This window comes from Ranitomeya imitator, chromosome 5 (genome assembly GCF_032444005.1).
Source record: "Ranitomeya imitator isolate aRanImi1 chromosome 5, aRanImi1.pri, whole genome shotgun sequence".
Lineage (NCBI taxonomy): Eukaryota > Metazoa > Chordata > Amphibia > Anura > Dendrobatidae > Ranitomeya > Ranitomeya imitator.
In genome coordinates, this window is record NC_091286.1 from 21,763,073 (window position 1) to 21,786,752 (window position 23,680).

Below are 23,680 nucleotides of genomic sequence, written 5' to 3' on the forward strand. Positions count from 1 at the left end.
GCGCTACATAGCTTAAAAGCCGGTAATTCAATTGCTGGCTTTTGCTATCTCCTTCCTAAACCCGACATGATATGAGACATGATTACATACAGTAAACCATGTCATATCCCCATTTTTTTTGCATATTCCACACTACTAATGTTAGTAGTGTGTATATGCAAAATTTGGGCGCTCTAGCTATTATATTTAAGGGTTAAATCGCGGAAAAAATTGGCGTGGGCTCCCGCGCAATTTTCTCTGCCAGAGCGGTAAAGCCAGTGACTGAGGGCAGATATTAATAGCCTGGAGAGGGTCCACGGTTATTGCCCCCCCCCCCCCCCCCCCCCCGCCGGCTAAAAACATCTGCCCCCAGCCATATGAACTCGAGCCTGGGAACTTTTCAGAATATTTTCCCAGGCTCGAGGTCATATGAGGACATCCAGCACAGGGCACATCACCGCAACTGAAGGTAACTACAGGTCATTGACCTACATTCTATTCATTCCCTGGGGTTTTACAGGCAGGAGCACAGCTGCATTAGCAGAGCTCCTGCTTGTAAAATTAGTTAACCCCTTCAGATGGATTTACAGCATGGGACGAGACTGATAATCGGAAGGTATGGGATATTGTAGTTTTTTTATTTTACCTCTTTTACAGAACGAGGGTCTTCAGGTGGATTACCAGGATATTAAAATATTACAAAAACCTGTGTCTTTATTTCATTAAAATACTTTGTAATAATGTGTGTGTGTTTTTTAACCATTTCATACAATTGGATTAATAATGGATAGGTGTCATAATTGACGCCTCTCCATTATTAATCTGGCTTAATGTCACCTTACAATAGCACGGTGACATTAACCCTTCATTACCCCATATCCCACCGCTACATGGGAATGGGAAGAGAGTGGCCAAGTGCCAGAATAGGCGCATCTTCCAGATGTGCCTTTTCTGGGGTGGCTGGGGGCAGATGTTTTTAGCCAGGGGGGGCAATAACCATGGACCCTCTCCAGGCTATTAATATCTGCCCTCAGTCACTGGCTTTACCACTCTGGCGGAGAAAATTGCGCAGGAGCCCACGCCAATTTTTTCTGCGATTTAACCCTTAAATATAACAGTTAGAGCGCCCAAATTTTGCACATACACACTACTAACAGTAGTGTGGAATATGCAAAAAAAAAGGGGGTATGACATGGTTTACTGTATGTAACCATGTCTCATATCATGTCGGGTTTGTGAAGGAGAAAGCAAAAACCGGCAATTAAATTATATATATACTGTATATAGGTGTCTCCCTGACATATATATATATATATATATATATATATATATATATATATATATATACCTATTCTATGTGTATATATCTACTCTAATCTAACCTGTCAGTGTGATTTTACTGTACTCCGCGCTGAATTGCCGGCTTTTCAAAGGACACAGGTGCGTAAAAATTGGACAGCGTTCGCATGGTGCGAGTGCTGTGCGTTTTTTTTCTCGCACCCATTGACTTGCATTGGTGAGTCTCGTCCGAGAATCGCAGCAATATGCAGCAATACGCAGCATGCTGTGATTTTTTTTCTCAGTCCGATTTCGGCTGAGAAAAAAAATCGCAAATTGAATAACATTGGTCCGAGTGCAATCCGATTTTTTTATCGGATTGCACTCGTCCGTTTTCCTCACAAGTGGAAAAGAGGCCTTAGACTATTCCTACCAATTTCTAACTCAACCACCTAAAATCATTCATTGACTTCCAAAGAAAACAGCCACACAAGTGTTTTAATAGATAATGATATAACTGAGGAAGGGGGGTCTATTTTAACAACCCATATTTATTGCCCCGGTGCATTTCAAATGAAAAGTGACCACATCTTGCAAACTAGTCACGATTTAAAAAATAATAATATATAAATTATATATATACTAGATGGTGGCCCGATTTTAACGCATGGGGTATTCTAGAATATGCATGTCCACGTAGTATATTGCCCAGTGATGTAGTATATTGCCCAGTCACATAGCATATTGCACAGCCACGTAGTATATTGCCCAGCCACATAGTATATTGTCCAGCCACATAGTATATTGCCCAGTCACATAGTATATTGCCCAGTCACGTAGTATATTGCCCAGTCACGTAGTATATTGCCCAGTCACGTACTATATTGCCCAGCCACGTAGTATATTGCCCAGTCACGTAGTATATTGCCCAGCCACGTAGTATATTGCCCAGCCACGTAGTATATTGCACAGCGACGTACTATATTGCCCAGTCACGTAGTATATTGTCCAGCCACGTAGTATATTGCCCAGTCACGTAGTATATTGCCCAGCCACGTAGTATATTGCCCAGTGACGTAGTATATTGCCCAGCTACGTAGTATATTGCCCAGTCACGTAGTATATTGCCCAGTCACATAGTATATTGCACAGCCACGTAGTATATTGCCCAGCCACATAGTATATTGTCCAGCCACGTAGTATATTGCCCAGCCACGTAGTATATTGCCCAGTGATGTAGTATATTGCCCAGCTACGTAGTATATTGCCCAGTCACGTAGTATATTGCCCAGTGACGTAGTATATTGCCCAGTCACGTAGTATATTGCCCAGTCACGTAGTATATTGCCCAGTCACGTACTATATTGCCCAGTCACGTAGTATAATGCCCAGTCACGTAGTATATTGCCCAGTCACGTAGTATATTGCCCAGCCACGTAGTATATTGCACAGCGACGTACTATATTGCCCAGTCACGTATTATATTGCCCAGTCACGTAGTATATTGCCCAGTCACGTAGTATATTGCCCAGTCACGTAGTATATTGCCCAGCCACGTAGTATATTGCCCAGCCACGTAGTATATTGTCCAGCCATGTAGTATATTGCCCAGTCACGTAGTATATTGCCCAGTCACGTAGTATATTGCCCAGTCACGTAGTGTATTGCCCAGCCACGTAGTGTATTGCCCAGCCACGTAGTATATTGCCCAGTCACTTAGTATATTGCCCAGTGATGTAGTATATTGCCTAGTGACGTAGTATATTGCACAGCGACGTAGTATATTCCCGAGTGACGTAGTATACAGCACATAGCCACGTAGTATATTGCCCAGCCACGTAGTATATTGCCCATTCACGTAGTATATTGCCCAGCCACGTAGAATATTGCCCAGTCACGTAGTATATTGCCCAGTCACGTAGTATATTGCCCAGTTACGTAGTATATTGCCCAGTTACGTAGTATGTTGCCCAGTCACGTAGTATATTGCCCAGTTACGTAGTATGTTGCCTAGTCACGTAGTATATTGCCCAGCCACGTAGTATATTGCCCAGTGATGTAGTATATTGCACAGCGACGTAGTATATTGCCGAGTGACGTAGTATACAGCACAGAGCCACATAGTATATTGCCCAGCTACGTAGTATATTGCCCAGCCAGGTTTGTCACAGGTGAAAAAATAAAAAATAAACATATACTCACCTTTCCGAAGGCCCCTTGTAGTCCACGGCAGCTTCCGGTCCCAGCGTTGGTATGGGTGCAGGGCCTGTCATGACATCGCGGCAGGGCCGGCTCCAGGTTTTTGAGGGCCCCGGGCAAAAGAGTCTCAGTGGGCCCCCCCTTTAACACATACCACGATTCATGATCGCATATAAACACAGCCATGTAGTATATAACACAGCCCACGTAGTATATAACACAGCCATGTAGTATATAACAGCCCACGTAACATATAACACAGCCACGTATCATATAACAGCCCATATAGTATATAGCACAGCCACATAGTATATAACACGGCCCACGTAGTTTATAGAACAGCCATGTAGTATACAGCACAGCCCACACAGTAGTATACAGCACAGCCCACACAGTAGTATATAGCACAGCCAGGGGCGGATTATCAGAGGGTCAATATGGGCGGTAGCCCGGGGCCCAGTGGTCTGGGGGGGCCCTGGGCTACCGCACAGATTTACCCTCTGATGATCATCTGTGAATGCCGCCGCCGCCGGCATTTATGTGCCCCTGCCGTAACCGGTGGGCAGAGAGAGGGGGCCCGCATCGGGCCCCGTCTCATCTGCTCACCGGGCCCCTTCCGGCGCTGCGGCGGTTTCCTATTGATGTGCGGGCGCGCGCCCGCACGTCAATAGTTAACAACAGCCGCCAGCCAATTGGAGGCTGGCGGCTGATGTCGGCCGCAGGCGCACACGTCGCCGGCGTCTGACGTCATTGTCAGTCGCCGGCGAGTGTGCTCTGTTGGAGGGAGCTCGTCGCTGGAGCGAGGACAGGTGAGGAGTTTTTTTTTTTTTTTTATAACGGTGGACACACACTGAGGGCAATGCTGGAGGACACTGGGGCAGATTGCTGGAGGACACTGGGGCAGATTGCTGGAGGACACTGGGGCAATGCTGGAGGACACTGGGGCAATGCTGGAGGACACTGGGGCAATGCTGGAGGACACTGGGGCAGATGGCTGGAGGACACTGGGGCAGATGGCTGGAGGACACTGGGGCAGATGGCTGGAGGAACTGGGGCAATGCTGGAGGACACTGGGGCAATGCTGGAGGACACTGGGGCAGATTGCTGGAGGACACTGGGGCAGATTGCTGGAGGACACTGGGGCAGATTGCTGGAGGACACTGGGGCAATGCTGGAGGACACTGGGGCAATGCTGGAGGACACGGGCAATGCTGGAGGACACTGGGGCAGATTGCTGGAGGACACTGGGGCAATGCTGGAGGACACTGGGGCAATGCTGGAGGACACTGGGGCAATGCTGGAGGACACTGGGGCAGATTGCTGGAGGACACTGGGGCAGATTGCTGGAGGACACTGGGGCAATGCTGGAGGACACTGGGGCAATGCTGGAGGACACGGGCAATGCTGGAGGACACTGGGGCAGATTGCTGGAGGACACTGGGGCAATGCTGGAGGACACTGGGGCAATGCTGGAGGACACTGGGGCAGATTGCTGGAGGACACTGGGGCAATGCTGGAGGACACTGGGGCAGATTGCTGGAGGACACTGGGGCAGATTGCTGGAGGACACTGGGGCAATGCTGGAGGACACTGGGGCAATGCTGGAGGACACTGGGGCAGATGGCTGGAGGACACTGGGGCAGATGGCTGGAGGACACTGGGGCAGATTGCTGGAGGACACTGGGGCAATGCTGGAGGACACTGGGGCAATGCTGGAGGACACGGGCAATGCTGGAGGACACTGGGGCAGATTGCTGGAGGACACTGGGGCAGATTGCTGGAGGACACTGGGGCAATGCTGGAGGACACTGGGGCAATGCTGGAGGACACTGGGGCAGATTGCTGGAGGACACTGGGGCAATGCTGGAGGACACTGGGGCAGATTGCTGGAGGACACTGGGGCAGATTGCTGGAGGACACTGGGGCAATGCTGGAGGACACTGGGGCAATGCTGGAGGACACTGGGGCAGATGGCTGGAGGACACTGGGGCAGATGGCTGGAGGACACTGGGGCAGATGGCTGGAGGACACTGGGGCAATGCTGGAGGACACTGGGGCAATGCTGGAGGACACTGGGGCAATGCTGGAGGACACTGGCAGATGGCTGGAGGACACTGGGGCAGATGGCTGGAGGACACTGGGGCAGATGGCTGGAGGACACTGGGGCAGATGGCTGGAGGACACTGGGGCAGATGGCTGGAGGACACTGGGGCAGATGGCTGGAGGACACTGGGGCAGATGGCTGGAGGACACTGGGGCAATGCTGGAGGACACTGAGGCAGATTGCTGGAGACACTGGGGCAATGCTGGATGACACTGGGGCAGATTGCTGGAGGACACTGGGGCAATGCTGGAGGACACTGGGGCAATGCTGGAGGACACTGGGGCAGATTGCTGGAGGACACTGGGGCAATGCTGGAGACACTGGGGGAAATGCTGGACATACTGGGGGAAATGCTGGACATACTGGGGCAGATTGCTGGACACACTGGTGGTAATATTCTGGACACACTGTCTGGGGGCAATGCTGGACGCACTGGGGCAGATTGCTGGACACACTGGGGGCAATATGCTGGACACACTGGGGGTAATATGCTGGACACACTGGGGCAGATTGCTGGACACACTGGGGCAGATTGCTGGACACACTGTCTGGGGGCAATGCTGGACACACTGGGGGCAATATGCTGGAGACACTGGGGCAGATTGCTGGACACTGGGGCAGAATTAAAGACATGGGGCAGGATTGGATCATGGGGCAGGATGGATACGATGGAGACATATGGGGCAGGATGTGGAGATCATATGGGGTAGAATGGATACTCATGAGGGCAGGATGCGAGAGCATATGGCTGGAGCCAGGAATGAGACACACAGGGCTAGGATGTGGAATATTATTACCATAGGGGCTAATTAAGGGATATTATTACTGCAGTGATGTATTTATTTTATTTTTTGAGTATACTGTTTTAAATGGGGGTCGGTCCTGTTACTGTGCAGAGTGACACTATATCGCCTTTTTTTCTTCATGTGGTGTAATGTAGAAGTTGTGAAAAATTAAGTAATGTGTTCTGCAAGCGGAGCTCGAGATAACTGTGTTATTTCCTGCAGAAACGAGTCCTGGCTGGAAGAAATGATGGCGGTCTGTGCTGGCTGAAAGATGAAGGACTTCACCTAGAGACGTCACTGGTGAGTCAGTGTTACCTATACACTGACACTATACACTGTATACTATATAGAGCTCCTGTGTATAATGTCACCAGTGATCTCTGTATTACCTCTACACAGACACTGCATACTAAGTACAGATCTCCTGTGAATACTGGCACTTATGGTGATATTATTGTGTTGTTGTTTTTTACTGATCAGTATTGTAGTATTCAGTCACTATGTGGTGGTAATATGTGGTCTGGAAATGGTGTTGTGGTATTTGTCCCTTGTATGTGCTATTTGGTCACCAAGTGGTGGTAATATGTGGTCTTGACATGGTGCGGTGGTATTTGTTCCTTGTATGTGATATTATTCGATCACTGTGGTTGTAATTTGTGGTCTGGTCATGGCGCGGTGGTATTTGTTCCTTGTATGTGATATTATTCGATCACTGTGGTTGTAATTTGTGGTCTGGTCATGGTGCGGTGGTATTTGTTCCTTGTATGTGATATTATTGGTCAAAATATACCTAAATTGTATTGCAGATTCTAACAAATATTTAATAGGTTACAGTAGAGTAGGGCCCGGCCATTTTTCTGGAATAATCTGGTTCGGGTATATCATGACCCCCGTCACATGACCCCCGTCACATGACCCCCGTCACATGACCCGGGGGGGCCCACAGTGTCTGAACAGCCCAGGGCCCTGGCTACCCTTAATCCACCCCTGAGCACAGCCCACACAGTAGTATATACCACAGCCCACACAGTAGTATACAGCACTGCCCACATAGTAGTATACAGCACTGCCCACATAGTAGTATACAGGTCCTTCTCAAAAAATTAGCATATAGTGTTAAATTTCATTATTTACCATAATGTAATGATTACAATTAAACTTTCATATATTATAGATTCATTATCCACCAACTGAAATTTGTCAGGTCTTTTATTGTTTTAATACTGATGATTTTGGCATACAACTCCTGATAACCCAAAAAACCTGTCTCAATAAATTAGCATATCAAGAAAAGGTTCTCTAAACGACCTATTACCCTAATCTTCTGAATCAACTAATTAACTCTAAACACATGCAAAAGATACCTGAGGCTTTTATAAACTCCCTGCCTGGTTCATTACTCAAAACCCCCATCATGGGTAAGGGTACCGTCACACTATACGATTTACCTACGATCACGACCAGCGATATGAGCTGGCCGTGATCGTAGGTAAATCGTAGTGTGGTCGCTGGGGAGCTGTCACACAGACAGCTCTCCAGCGACCAACGATGCCGAGGTCCCTGGGTAACCAGGGTAAACATCGGGTAACTAAGCGCAGGACCGCGCTTAGTTACCCGATGTTTACCCTGGTTACAAGCGTTAAACTAAAAAAAAACAAACAGCACATACTTACATTCTGGTGTCCGTCAGGTCCCTTGCCGTCTGCTTCCCGCACTCAGCTCAGTGACTGCCGGCCGTAAAGTGAAAGTGAAAGCACAGCCGCTGTGCTCTGCTTTCACTTTACGGCCGGCAGTCACAGTGCGGGAAGCAGAGACTGCAAGGGACCTGACGGACACCAGAATGTAAGTATGTGCTGTTTTTTTTTTTTTAGTTTAACGCTTGTAACCAGGGTAAACATCGGGCAACTAAGCGCGGTCCTGCGCTTAGTTACCCGATGTTTACCCTGGTTACAAGCGAACGCATCGCTGGATCGCATCGCTAGATCGCTAGATCGGTGTCACACACACCGATCTAGCGATGACAGCGGGAGATCCAGCGATGAAAGAAAGTTCTAAACGATCTGCTACGACGTACGATTCTCAGCAGGATCCCTGATCGCTGCTGCGTGTCAGACACAGCGATATCGTAACGATATCGCTGGAACGTCACGAATCGTACCGTCGTAGCGATCGAAATGTTATAGTGTGACGGTACCCTAAGACTAGCGACCTGACAGATGTCAAGAAGGCCATCATTGACACCCTCAAGCAAGAGGGTAAGACCCAGAAAGAAATTTCTCAACAAATAGGCTGTTCCCAGAGTGCTGTATCAAGGCACCTCAATGGTAAGTCTGTTGGAAGGAAACAATGTGGCAGAAAACGCTGTACAACGAGAAGAGGAGACCGGACCCTGAGGAAGATTGTGGAGAAGGACCGATTCCAGACCTTGGGGAACCTGAGGAAGCAGTGGACTGAGTCTGGTGTGGAAACATCCAGAGCCACCGTGCACAGGCGTGTGCAGGAAATGGGCTACAGGTGCCGCATTCCCCAGGTAAAGCCACTTTTGAACCATAAACAGCGGCAGAGGCGCCTGACCTGGGCTACAGAGAAGCAGCACTGGACTGTTGCTAAGTGGTCCCAAGTACTTTTTTCTGATGAAAGCAAATTTTGCATGTCATTCGGAAATCAAGGTGCCAGAGTCTGGAGGAAGACTGGGGAGAAGGAAATGCCAAAATGCTTGAAGTCCAGTGTCAAGTACCCACAGTCAGTGATGGTGTGGGGTGCCATGTCAGCTGCTGGCAGGGCTGCCACTAGAAATTTCGGGGCCCCATACTGGCAAAATTTTCGGGGCCCCCTTGAAACTCCGCCCAGGCTCCACCCCAGCCCCGCCTCCAGGCTCCACCCCACGAACTGTCCACAGTCCCACCACTCTCTCTTGGAAAATCTCCACTTCTCACCTATCACACATTAACAGTTCCCATCACCAGATCACACATATAGCCGGCAGCTTTTGTTTTGGCCAAAAGATTTTTTAAGCCGCCACCACAACAAGGTAGACACTTTTGGCCGGGCCCTACTCTACTGTAACCTACTAAATATTTGTTAAAATATGCAATACAATTTAGGTATATTTTTATTTATTTTTCAATTTTTAAAATGACCTATAATACTACATACAAGGAACAAATACCACAGCACTATGACCAGATGACATATTACCACCACAGTGATCGAATAATATAAAATACAAGGAACAAATACCGCTACACCATGACCAGACCACATATTACCTCCACATCATGACCAGACCACATATTACCAACAATGACTGAATACTACAATACTGATCAGTAATACAAAAAAAAACCACAATACTATCACCATCAGTGCCATTATGCACAGGAGATCTGTAATTAGTAAGCAGTGTCTGTGTACAGGTAATACAGTGATCACTGGTGACATTACACACAGGAGCTCTGTATATAATGTATAGATACAGTGGGGCAAAAAAGTATTTAGTCAGTCAGCAATAGTGCAAGTTCCACCACTTAAAAAGATGAGAGGCGCCTGTAATTTACATCATAGGTAGACCTCAACTATGGGAGACAAACTGAGAAAAAAAAATCCAGAAAATCACATTGTCTGTTTTTTTATCATTTTATTTGCATATTATGGTGGAAAATAAGTATTTGGTCAGAAACAAACAATCAAGATTTCTGGCTCTCATAGACCTGTAACTTCTTCTTTAACCCCTTCATGACCCAGCCTATTTTGACCTTAAAGACCTTGCCGTTTTTTGCAATTCTGACCAGTGTCCCTTTATGAGGTAATAACTCAGGAACGCTTCAACGGATCCTAGCGGTTCTGAGATTGTTTTTTCGTGACATATTGGGCTTCATGTTAGTGGTAAATTTAGGTCAATAAATTCTGCATTTATTTGTGATAAACACGGAAATTTGGCGAAAATTTTGAAAATTTCGCAATTTTCACATTTTGAATTTTTATTCTGTTAAACCAGAGAGATATGTGACACAAAATAGTTAATAAATAACATTTCCCACATGTTTACTTTACATCAGCACAATTTTGGAAACAAAATTTTTTTTTGTTAGGAAGTTATAAGGGTTAAAATTTGACCAGCGATTTGTCATTTTTACAACGAAATTTACAAAACCATTTTTTTTAGGGACCACCTCACATTTGAAGTCAGTTTGAGGGGTCTATATGGCTGAAAATACCCAAAAGTGACACCATTCTAAAAACTGCACCCCTCAAGGTACTCAAAACCACATTCAAGAAGTTTATTAACCCTTCAGGTGCTTCACAGCAGCAGAAGCAACATGGAAGGAAAAAATGAACATTTAACTTTTTAGTCACAAAAATTATCTTTTAGCAACAATTTTTTTATTTTCCCAATGGTAAAAGGAGAAACTGAACCACGAAAGTTGTTGTCCAATTTGTCCTGAGTACGCTGATACCTCATATGTGGGGGTAAACCACTGTTTGGGCGCACGGCAGGGCTTGGAAGGGAAGGAGCGCCATTTGACTTTTTGAATCAAAAATTGGCTCCACTCTTTAGCGGACACCATGTCACGTTTGGAGAGCCCCCGTGTGCCTAAAAATTGGAGCTCCCCCACAAATGACCCCATTTTGGAAACTAGACGCCCCAAGGAACTTATCTAGATGCATAGTGAGCACTTTGAACCCCCAGGTGCTTCACAAATTGATCCGTAAAAATGAAAAAGTACTTTTTTTTCACAAAAAAATTCTTTTAGCCTCAATTTTTTCATTTTCACATGGGCAACAGGATAAAATGGATCCTAAAATGTGTTGGGCAATTTCTCCTGAGTACACCAATACCTCACATGTGGGGGTAAACCACTGTTTGGGCACATGGTAAGGCTCGGAAGGGAAGGAGCGCCATTTGACTTTTTGAATGAAAAATTATTTCCATCGTTAGCGGACACCATGTCGCGTTTGGATAGCTCCTGTGTGCCTAAACATTGGCGCTCCCCCACAAGTGACCCCATTTTGGAAACTAGACCCCCCAAGGAACTTATTTAGATGCCTAGTGAGCACTTTAAACCCTCAGGTGCTTCACAAATTGATCTGTAAAAATGAAAAAGTACTTTTTTTTCACAAAAAAATTATTTTCGCCTCAATTTTTTCATTTTCACATGGGCAGTAGGATAAAATGGATCATAAAATTTGTTGGGCAATTTCTCCCGAGTACGCCGATACCTCATATGTGGGGGTAAACCACTGTTTGGGCACACGGCAGGGCTCGGAAGGGAAGGCGCGCCATTTGACTTTTTGAATGGAAAATTAGCTCCAATTGTTAGCGGACACCATGTCGCGTTTGGAGAGCCCCCTGTGTGCCTAAACATTGGAGCTCCCCCACAAGTGACCCCATTTTGGAAACTAGACCCCCCAAGGAACTTATCTAGATGCATATTGAGCACTTTAAACCCCCAGGTGCTTCACAGAAGTTTATAACGCAGAGCCATGAAAATAAAAAATAATTTTTCTTTCCTCAAAAATGATTTTTTAGCCTGGAATTTCCTATTTTGCCAAGGATAATGGGAGAAATTGGACCCCAAATATTGTTGTCCAGTTTGTCCTGAGTACGCTGATACCCCATATGTGGGGGTAAACCACTGTTTGGGCGCACGGCAGGGCTCGGAAGGGATGGCACGCCATTTGGCTTTTTAAATGGAAAATTAGCTCCAATCATTAGCGGACACCATGTCACGTTTGGAGAGCCCCTGTGTGCTTAAACATTGGAGATCCCCCAGAAATGACACCATTTTGGAAACTAGACCCCCAAAGGAACTAATCTAGATGTGTGGTGAGGACTTTGAACCCCCAAGTGCTTCACAGAAGTTTATAACGCAGAGCCATGAAAATAAAAAAAAAAATTATTTTCTCAAAAATGATCTTTTAGCCTGCAATTTTTTATTTTCCCAAGGGTAACAGGAGAAATTTGACCCCAAAAGTTGTTGTCCAGTTTCTCCTGAGTACGCTGATACCCCATATGTGGGGGTAAATCACTGTTTGGGCACATGCCGGGGCTCGGAAGTGAAGTAGTGACGTTTTGAAATGCAGACTTTGATGGAATGCTCTGTGGGCGTCACGTTGCGTTTGCAGAGCCCCTGATGTGGCTTAACAGTAGAAACCCCCCACAAGTGACCCCATTTTGGAAACTAGACCCCCAAAGGAACTTATCTAGATGTGTGGTGAGCACTTTGAACCCCCAAGTGCTTCATAGAAGTTTATAATGCAGAGCCGTGAAAATAATAAATACGTTTTCTTTCCTCAAAAATAATTATTTAGCCCAGAATTTTTTATTTTCCCAAGGGTAACAGGAGAAATTTGACCCCAAAAGTTGTTGTCCAGTTTCTCCTGAGTACGGTGATACCCCATATGTGGGGGTAAACTACTGTTTGGGCACATGCCGGGGCTTGGAATTGAAGTAGTGACGTTTTGAAATGCAGACTTTGATGGAATGCTCTGCGGGCGTCACGTTGCGTTTGCAGAGCCCCTGATGTGCCTAAACAGTAGAAACCCCCCACAAGTGACCCCATTTTGGAAACTAGACCCTGAAAGGAACTTATCTAGATGTGTGGTGAGCACTTTGAACCCCCAAGTGCTTCATAGAAGTTTATAATGCAGAGCCGTGAAAATAATAAATACGTTTTCTTTCCTCAAAAATAATTATTTAGCCCAGAATTTTTTATTTTCCCAAGGGTTACAGGAGAAATTGGACCCCAAAAGTTGTTGTCCAGTTTCTCCTGAGTACGCTGATACCCCATGTGTGTGGGTAAACCACTGTTTGGGCACACGTCGGGGCTCAGAAGGGAAGTAGTGACTTTTGAAATGCAGACTTTGATGGAATGGTCTGCGGGTGTCACGTTGCGTTTGCAGAGCCCCTGGTGTGCCTAAACAGTAGAGACCCCCCACAAGTGACCCCATTTTAGAAACTAGACCCCCCAAGGAACTTATCTAGATATGTGGTGAGCACTTTGAACCCCCAAGTGCTTCACAGACGTTTACAACGCAGAGCCGTGAAAATAAAAAATAATTTTTCTTTCCTCAAAAATTATGTTTTAGCAAGCATTTTTTTAGATTCACAAGGGTAACAGGAGAAATTGGACCCCAGTAATTGTTGCGCAGTTTGTCCTGAGTATGCTGGTACCCCATATGTGGGGGTAAACCACTGTTTGGGTACACGTCAGGGCTCGGAAGTGAGGGAGCACCATTTGACTTTTTGAATACGAGATTGGCTGGAATCAATGGTGGCGCCATGTTGCGTTTGGAGACCCCTGATGTGCCTAAACAGTGGTAACCCCTCAATTCTAACTCCAACACTAACCCCAACACACCCCTAACCCCAACTGTAGCCATAATCCTAATCACAACCCTAACCCCAACACACCCCTAACCCCAACACACCCCTAACCCTAACCACAACCCTAATTCCAACCCTAACCCTAAGGCCATGTGCCCACGTTGCGGATTCGTGTGAGATATTTCCGCACCATTTTTGAAAAATCCGCAGGTAAAAGGCACTGTGTTTTACCTGCGGATTTTCCGCGGATTTCCAGTGTTTTTTGTGCGGATTTCACCTGCGGATTCCTATTGAGGAACAGGTGTAAAACGCTGCGGAATCCGCACAAAGAATTGACATGCTGCGGAAAATACAACGCAGCGTTTCCGCGCGGTATTTTCCGCACCATGGGCACAGCGGATTTGGTTTTTCATATGTTTACATGGTACTGTAAGCCTGATGGAACACTGCTGCGGATCCGCAGCCAAATCCGCACCGTGTGCACATAGCCTAATTCTAAAGGTATGTGCACACGCTGCGGAAAACGCTGCGGATCCGCAGCAGTTTCCCATGAGTGTACAGTTCAATGTAAACCTATGGGAAACAAAAATCGCTGTACACATGCTGCGGAAAAACTGCACGGAAACGCAGCGGTTTACATTCCGCAGCATGTCACTTCTTTGTGCGGATTCCGCAGCGGTTTTACAACTGCTCCAATAGAAAATCGCAATTGTAAAACCGCAGTGAAATGCGCAGAAAAAAACGCGGTAAATCCGCCATAAATCCGCAGCGGTTTAGCACTGCGGATTTATCAAATCCGCAGCGGAAAAATCCGCAGAGGACCAGAATACGTGTGCACATTCCTAACCCTAACCCTAGCCCTAACCCTACCCCTAACCCTACCCCTAACCCTAACCCTACCCCTACCCCTAACCCTAACCCTACCCCTAGCCCTAACCCTAACCCTAACCCTAACCCTACCCCTAACCCTAACCCTACCCCTAACCCTAACCCTATTCTAACATTAGTGGAAAAAAAAAAATTTCTTTATTTTTTTATTGTCCCTACCTATGGGGGTGACAAAGGGGGGGGGTCATTTATTATTTTTTTTATTTTGATCACTGAGATAGATTATATCTCAGTGATCAAAATGCACTTTGGAACGAATCTGCCGGCCGGCAGATTCGGCGGGCGCACTGCGCATGCGCCCGCCATTTTGGAAGATGGCGGCGCCCGGGAGAAGATGGACGGGACCACGGCTGGATCGGTAAGTATGATAGGGTGGGGGGGGACCACGGGGGGGGGGATCGGAGCACGGGGGGGGGAATCGGAGCGCGGGAGGGGTGGAACGGAGCGCGGGGGGCGTGGAACGGAGCACGGGGGGGCTGGAATGGAGCACGGGGGGGTGGAACGGAGCACGGGGGGGGTGGATCGGAGTGCAGGGGGGGTGATTGGAGCACGGGGGGGTGATTGGAGCACGGGGGGAGCGGACACGAGCACGGGGGGGGAGCGGAGCACTGGACGGAGGGGAGCCGGAGCAGTGTACCGGCCAGATCGGGGGGGGGTGGGGGGGCGATCGGAGGGGTGGGGTGGGGGCACACTAGTATTTCCAGCCATGGCCGATGATATTTCAGCATCGGCCATGGCTGGATTGTAATATTTCACCCGTTATAATGGGTGAAATATTACAAATCGCTCTGATTGGCAGTTTCACTTTCAACAGCCAATCAGAGCGATCGTAGCCACGAGGGGGTGAAGCCACCCCCCCTGGGCTAAACTACCACTCCCCCTGTCCCTGCAGATCGGGTGAAATGGGAGTTAACCCTTTCACCCGATCTGCAGGGACGCGATCTTTCCATGACGCCGCATAGGCGTCATGGGTCGGAATGGCACCGACTTTCATGACGCCTACGTGGCGTCAAAGGTCGGGAAGGGGTTAAGAGTCTCCTCTTTCCTCCACTCATTACCTGTAGTAATGGCACCTGTTTAAACTTGTTATCAGTATAAAAAGACACCTGTGCACACCCTCAAACAGTCTGACTCCAAACTCCACTATGGTGAAGACCAAAGAGCTGTCAAAGGACACCAGAAACAAAATTGTAGCCCTGCACCAGGCTGGGAAGACTGAATCTGCAATAGCCAACCAGCTTGGAGTGAAGAAATCAACAGTGGGAGCAATAATTAGAAAATGGAAGACATACAAGACCACTGATAATCTCCCTCGATCTGGGGCTCCACGCAAAATCCCACCCCGTGGGGTCAGAATGATCACAAGAACGGTGAGCAAAAATCCCAGAACCACGCGGGGGGGACCTAGTGAATAAACTGCAGGGAGCTGGGACCAATGTAACAAGGCCTACCATAAGTAGCACACTACGCCACCATGGACTCAGATCCTGCAGTGCCAGACGTGTCCCACTGCTTAAGCCAGTACATGTCCGGGCCTGTCTGAAGTTTGCTAGAGAGCATTTGGATGATCCAGAGGAGTTTTGGGAGAATGTCCTATGGTCTGATGAAACCAAACTGGAACTGTTTGGTAGAAACACAACTTGTCGTGTTTGGAGGAAAAAGAATACTGAGTTGCATCCATCAAACACCATACCTACTGTAAAGCATGGTGGTGGAAACATCATGCTTTGGGGCTGTTTCTCTGCAAAGGGGCCAGGACGACTGATCCGGGTACATGAAAGAATGAATGGGGCCATGTATCGTGAGATTTTGAGTGCAAACCTCCTTCCATCAGCAAGGGCATTGAAGATGAAACGTGGCTGGGTCTTTCAACATGACAATGATCCAAAGCACACCGCCAGGGCAACGAAGGAGTGGCTTCGTAAGAAGCATTTCAAGGTCCTGGAGTGGCCTGGCCAGTCTCCAGATCTCAACCCTATAGAAAACCTTTGGAGGGAGTTGAAAGTCTGTGTTGCCAAGCGAAAAGCCAAAAACATCACTGCTCTAGAGGAGATCTGCATGGAGGAATGGGCCAACATACCAACAACAGTGTGTGGCAACCTTGTGAAGACTTACAGAAAACGTTTGACCTCTGTCATTGCCAACAAAGGATATATTACAAAGTATTGAGATGAAATTTTGTTTCTGACCAAATACTTATTTTCCACCATAATATGCAAATAAATTGTTAAAAAAACAGACAATGTGATTTTCTGGATTTTTTTTCTCAGTTTGTCTCCCATAGTTGAGGTCTACCTATGATGTAAATTACAGACGCCTCTCATCTTTTTAAGTGGTGGAACTTGCACTATTGCTGACTGACTAAATACTTTTTTGCCCCACTGTAATACAGTGATCACTGGTGACATTGTACACAGGACCTCTGTATATAGTATACAGTGTATAGTGTAAGTGTATAGGTAACACTGACTCACCAGTGACGTCTCTAGGTGAAGTCCTTCATCTTTCATCCAGCACAGACCGCCATCACTTTATCCAGCCAGGACTCGTCTCTGCAGGAAATAAAACAGTTATCTCGAGTTCCGCTTGTAGAACACATTACTTAATTTTCCCAACTTCTACATTACACCACATGAAGAAGGCAACATAGTATCACTCTACACAGTAACAGGACCGCCCCCCCATTTAAAACAGTATACTCAAAAAATAAAATAAATACATCACTGCAATAATAATATCCCTTAATTAGCCCCTATGGTAATATTCGCCATCCTGGCCACCGTGTGTCTCATTTCAGGCTCCAGCCATATGTTCTCTCATCCTGCCCTCATGAGTATCCATTCTACCCCATATGATCTCCCCATCCTGCCCCATCTGTCTCCATCGTATCCATCCTGCCCCATCTGTTTCCAATCCTGCACCATCTCTGTCCAGCACTCTGCCCCATCTCTGTCCAGCACTCTGCCCCATCTCTGTCCAGCACTCTGCCCCATCTCTGTCCAGCACTCTGCCCCATCTCTGTCCAGCACTCTGCCCAGCACTCTGCCCCATCTCTGTCCAGCACTCTGCCCCATCTCTGTCCAGCACTCTGCCCCATCTCTGTCCAGCACTCTGCCCCATCTCTGTCCAGCACTCTGCCCCATCTCTGTCCAGCACTCTGCCCCATCTCTGTCCAGCTTTCTGCCCCCCATGTGTCCAGCTTTCTGTCCCCCATGTGTCCAGCTCTCTGCCCCCCCCCGTGTCCAGCTTTCTGCCCCGCCCCCCCCTGTCCAGCTTTCTGCCCCCCCCGTGTCCAGCTTTCTGCCCCCCCCCCCCGTGTCCAGCTTTACTGCCCCCTCTGTGTCCAGCTTTACTGCCCCCTCTGTGTCCAGATTTACTGCCCCCTCTGTGTCCAGATTTACTGCCCCCTCTGTGTCCAGATTTACTGCCCCCTCTGTGTCCAGATTTACTGCCCCCTCTGTGTCCAGATTTACTGCCCCCTCTGTGTCCAGCTTTACTGCCCCCTGTGTCCATCTTTACTGCCCCCTCTGTGTCCAGCCTTCTGCCCCCCCTGTGTCCAGCTTTACTGCCCCCCTGTGTCCAGCCTTCTGCCCCCCGTGTCCAGCTGCCTTCTGCCCCCCTGTGTCCAGCTGCCTTCTGCCCCCCTGTGTCCAGCTGCCTTCTGCCCCCTCTGTGTCCAGCTGCCTTCTGCCCCCCTGTGTCCAGCTGCCTTCTGCCCCCCTGTGTCCAGCTGCCTTCTGCCCCCTCTGTGTCCAGCTGCCTTCTGCCCCCTCTGTGTCCAGCTGCCTTCTGCCCCCCTGTGTCCAGCTTTACTGCCCCCGTGTCCAGCCTTCTGCCCCCCGTGTCCAGCTGCCTTCTGCCCCCTCTGTGTCCAGCTGCCTTCTGCCCCCCTGTGTCCAGCTGCCTTCTGCCCCCCTGTGTCCAGCTGCCTTCTGCCCCCTCTGTGTCCAGCTGCCTTCTGCCCCCTCTGTGTCCAGCTGCCTTCTGCCCCCCTGTGTCCAGCTGCCTTCTGCCCCCCTGTGTCCAGCTGCCTTCTGCCCCCCTGTGTCCAGCTGCCTTCTGCCCCCCTGTGTCCAGCTGCCTTCTGCCCCCCTGTGTCCAGCTGCCTTCTGCCCCCTCTGTGTCCAGCTGCCTTCTGCCCCCTCTGTGTCCAGCTGCCTTCTGCCCCCCTGTGTCCAGCTGCCTTCTGCCCCCGTGTCCAGCTGCCTTCTGCCCCCCTGTGTCCAGCTGCCTTCTGCCCCCCTGTGTCCAGCTGCCTTCTGCCCCCTCTGTGTCCAGCTGCCTTCTGCCCCCCTGTGTCCAGCTGCCTTCTGCCCCCTCTGTGTCCAGCTGCCTTCTGCCCCCTCTGTGTCCAGCTGCCTTCTGCCCCCCTGTGTCCAGCTGCCTTCTGCCCCCCTGTGTCCAGCTGCCTTCTGCCCCCCTGTGTCCAGCTGCCTTCTGCCCCCCTGTGTCCAGCTGCCTTCTGCCCCCCTGTGTCCAGCTGCCTTCTGCCCCCTCTGTGTCCAGCTGCCTTCTGCCCCCTCTGTGTCCAGCTGCCTTCTGCCCCCTCTGTGTCCAGCTGCCTTCTGCCCAAACCTCCCCCCCCCGATCGCCGCTCTCCGCTCTTAATAGAAAAAAAAAAAGTTCTACTTACCTGCCGCGCTCCTGATCTCTCCACGCAGCTGCACTGTGCACTCGCCGGCGACTGACAATGACGTCAGACGCCGGCGACCTGCACGCTGCGGCTGGCGGCTGTTAACTATTGACGTGCGGGCGCGGGCCCGCATGTCAATAGCGTACAGCTGCAGCGCCGGCCGCCGCTAAGGGCCCGGTTCAGCCTGCGGCTGCCGGTAGGGGCCCGGTGAGCAGGTAAGAGGGGGCCCGATGCGGGCCCCCTCTGCTCACCGGGCCCCTTACGCCAGTCACGGCTGTAATGCCCTGATGGCGGCCCTGGCTGCTGGTGTTGGTCCACTGTGTTTCATCAAGGGCAGGGTCAATGCAGCTAGCTATCAGGAGATTTTGGAGCACTTCATGCTTCCATCGGCTGAAATGCTTTATGGAGATGAAGATTTCATTTTTCAGCACGACCTGGCACCTGCTCACAGTGCCAAAACCACTGGTAAATGGTTTACTGACCATGGTATTACTGTGCTCAATTGGCCTGCCAACTCTCCTGACCTGAACCCCATAGAGAATCTGTGGGATATTGTGAAGAGAAAGTTGAGAGACGCAAGACCCAACACTCTGGATGAGCTTAAGGCCGCTATTGAAGCATCCTGGGCCTCCATAACATCTCAGCAGTGTCACAGGCTGATTGCCTCCATGCCACGCCGCATTGAAGCAGTCATTTCTGCCAAAGGATTCCCGACCAAGTATTGAGTGCATAACTGAACATTATTATTTGTTGGTTTTTTTGTTTGTTATTAAAAAACACTTTTATTTGATTGGATGGGTGAAATATGCTAATTTATTGAGACAGGTTTTTTGGGTTATCAGGAGTTGTATGCCAAAATCATCAGTATTAAAACAATAAAAGACCTGACAAATTTCAGTTGGTGGATAATGAATCTATAATATATGAAAGTTTAATTGTAATCATTACATTATGGTAAATAATGAAATTTAACACTATATGCTAATTTTTTGAGAAGGACCTGTATAGCACAGCCACACAGTAGTATACAGTAGTATACAGCACTGCCCACATAGTAGTATACAGCACTGCCCACGTAGTATATAGTAGTATATAACACTGCCAACGTAGTATATAACACTGCGCACGTAGTATATAACACAGCCCACGTAGTATTTAGCAGCCCACGTAGTATATAGCAGCCCAGCCCACGTAGTATATAGCAGCCTGGCCCACGTAGTATATAGCAGCCCACGTAGTATATAGCAGCCCATGTAGTATATAGCAGCCCAGCCCATGTAGTATATAGCAGCCCATGTAGTATATAGCAGCCCAGCCCACGTAGTATATAGCAGCCCACATAGCATATAACAGCCCATGTAGTATATAGCACAGCCCATGTAGTATATAGCAGCCCAGGTCACGTAGTATATAGCAGCCAATGTAGTATATAGCAGCCCACGTAGCATATAGCAGCCCATGTAGTATATAGCACAGCCCATGTAGTATATAGCAGCCCACGTAGTATATAGCAACCCAGCCCACGTAGTATATAGCAGCCCACGTAGTATATAGCAGCCCAGCCCACGTAGTATATGGCAGCCCAGCTGCCCATGTAGTATATAGCAGCCCACGTAGTATATAGCAGCCCACGTAGTATATAGCAGCCCAGCCCACGTAGTATATAGCAGCGCAGCCCATGTAGTATATAGCAGCCCATGTAGTATATAGCAGCCCAGCCCACGTAGTATATAGCAGCCCAGCCCACATAGTATATAGCAGCCCAGCTGCCCATGTAGTATATAGCAGCACCACTCACTCAGGCACTGATAGGAGCTCCTCCGGAATCTGCCTGATAAGTTCAGCAGCACTGTAGCCAGCCAGGGGCAGAGATCAGAGCAGGAGAACGTGCTCTCTCTGCCCACAAACAATGTCACGCTGGCTGCCTTCTCTTAACCCCTATGTGTGCCTGCCTGGCTGCACTGAGAAGATGCTTGTGTCAGAGCTGGCACATAGGGGTTAAGAGAACGCAGCCAGCAGTGACTTTGTGGGCGGAGAGAGCATGTTCTCCTGCTCTGCTCTCCCAGCTGTATCTATGATAGCGTGAGTGGGCCCCCCTCTCTCGCTAGGGCCCCGGCATTTGCCCAAGTGCACCGGGTGCTGACGCTGGCCCTGCATCGCGGTCACATGACCGTGACGTCATGGCAGGTCTTTCTAGGGCAGGCGTGCAGGGCCTGTGATGACGTTGCGGTCACATGACGGTGACATCATGGCAGGTCCTTGTCGCGCAGGGCCTGTGATGACGTCGCGGTCACATGACCGTGACGTCATGGCAGGTCCTTCTGCCATACCATCTTTGCCACCGGAAACTGCAGTGGAAGATGGCGGCTGGCGGGAGCGGCTCAGCGGACTACGGAGGGTGAGAATAGCAGGTTTTTTTTTGTTTTTTTTAATTATTTTTAACATTACATTTTTTACTATTGATGCCGCATAGGCAGCGTCAATAGTAAAAAGTTGGGGACACACAGGGTTAATAGCGGGGGTAACAAAGTACGTTACCCGCGGCATAACGCGGTCCATTACCGCTGGTATTAACCCTGTGTTAGCGGTGCCCAGAGGGGAGTATGCGGGCGACAGACACTGACTGCGGGGAGTAGGGAGCGGCCATTTTCTTCCGGACTGTGCCCGTCGCTGATTGGTCCAGGCAGCCATGACAGGCAGCTGGCGAGACCAATCAGCGAATGAATAACCGTGACAGACAGAAGGACAGACAGACAGATGGAAGTGACCCTTAGACAATTATATAGTAGATATAGGCTCTGAATGAGTCTGGAGAGACATGCGGTGTTGGAGGAAGATACCCTCTTTTTCTCTAAAAAGTTTTTTTCTGAAAAAAAAATTTTTCTGTAATTTTGTGTATTTTTTCAAAAATTTAGTGTGAATTATACAATTATATAGTAAATTAAATATTTATCAAAATTATATTATATGATCCATGTTTATAGATTGAAGGCCAATGAATAAATTGTTTAAAAACATTTTTATAGTATTATTTGTAATGGTCATTAGGCAAATTGTTATATACTAGCGAAAACATTTTTTTACATGGTGTCCAGGAATCGGGGCTATTTCTGCCTAAATAGTTATCTTTAATTCTATATACTGGTTGACTTTCTTTAAAAAGAGCCATATGTTGTTCATGTAAGCTGCGGTTAGCGAGACCGCTAAGTCATCTGGATAATTTTGCAATGCATCACTGGGAACGGAAGCTGGTGGCAGCATCTCGCGCATCGGTGGACGGCGGAAGGTGAGAATAGCAGGTTTTTTAATTTTTTAAAATTATTTTTAACATTATATCTTTTTACTATTGATGCTGCATAGGCAGCATCAATAGTAAAAGGTTGGTCCGGGATGGGGCGACACACTGGCACTGACTGGATGGGAGTAGGGAGGGGCCAGTTCGCGGCCAGACTAAGCCTGAGGCTGATTGGTAGCGGCCGGCCGCGACCAATCAACAACGCAGGATTTCCGTTATAGACAGACAGACAGACGGAAGTGCCCCTTAGACGATTATATAGATATATACATGCATATATAAAATATATATATATGTGTATGTATTATACCGTCTTGTGACCACTGAAACATATGTGTGTTTATAGGAGCTCTATAGACAAAACAATACAAATAATTACTAATATATACTATTTGCCTTGTCTGTCTATGAAGTACATATAGTACATCATCCATCTTTCCACACAGAATTACCTCTACTCCTAGATTCCACTTGGTATGTCTTTCAACTAACCCCAGCTTTACCCAACCCCCCTCCACCCATGTTATTTATGGCGTTGTTTACTTTGGCTTGATTATATGCATCTGGTCCACTCTTAATTTTCTGACCAAGATGAACAGAGACCACTCCTCTCTGCTTCACACCAGAATGCACTCAGTTGTAAATATATTACCTAGCACAAGTCTGCAATGACTTTAGTCTGCAGTGTGATTCCTATAAGTGTGTCCTAGAAGTGTGAAGATTAATGTAGAATTAAAACCAGAATTGGAACTGGAGGGAACTGGACACAGTCACTGTAAACAATGTTTCTGTTTGTTTTCACTTTCACCCCTATAATCCTTCACTTTCTGCTAACCCTCCTAATCCCTACACCTACTAAGGAACTGTTCATCTCTTCCTCAATCCTCCCCATCCATCTCACCTCCTCCTCTAAACTGTTACTCAACATAAAATCCTCTGTCTCCAAGCACAGACAGCCACCTCATGCCCTCTCCTGCTAGCACCTGCTAACACGTTCTCTGCTCCTTATCACTGCTGGTGATATCTCTCCAAATCCTGGTCCTCCTCGCCACATCCCCACAGTCATTTCTACCTCCCATCCACGCTCTATCACAACCTTCCGTAACCTCTCTAACCTTATACCCATTTGCTCGGCCCCCACTTCCCCAGTCCCACTAACAGGAGCTCTGTGGAACGCTCATTCTGTCTGTAA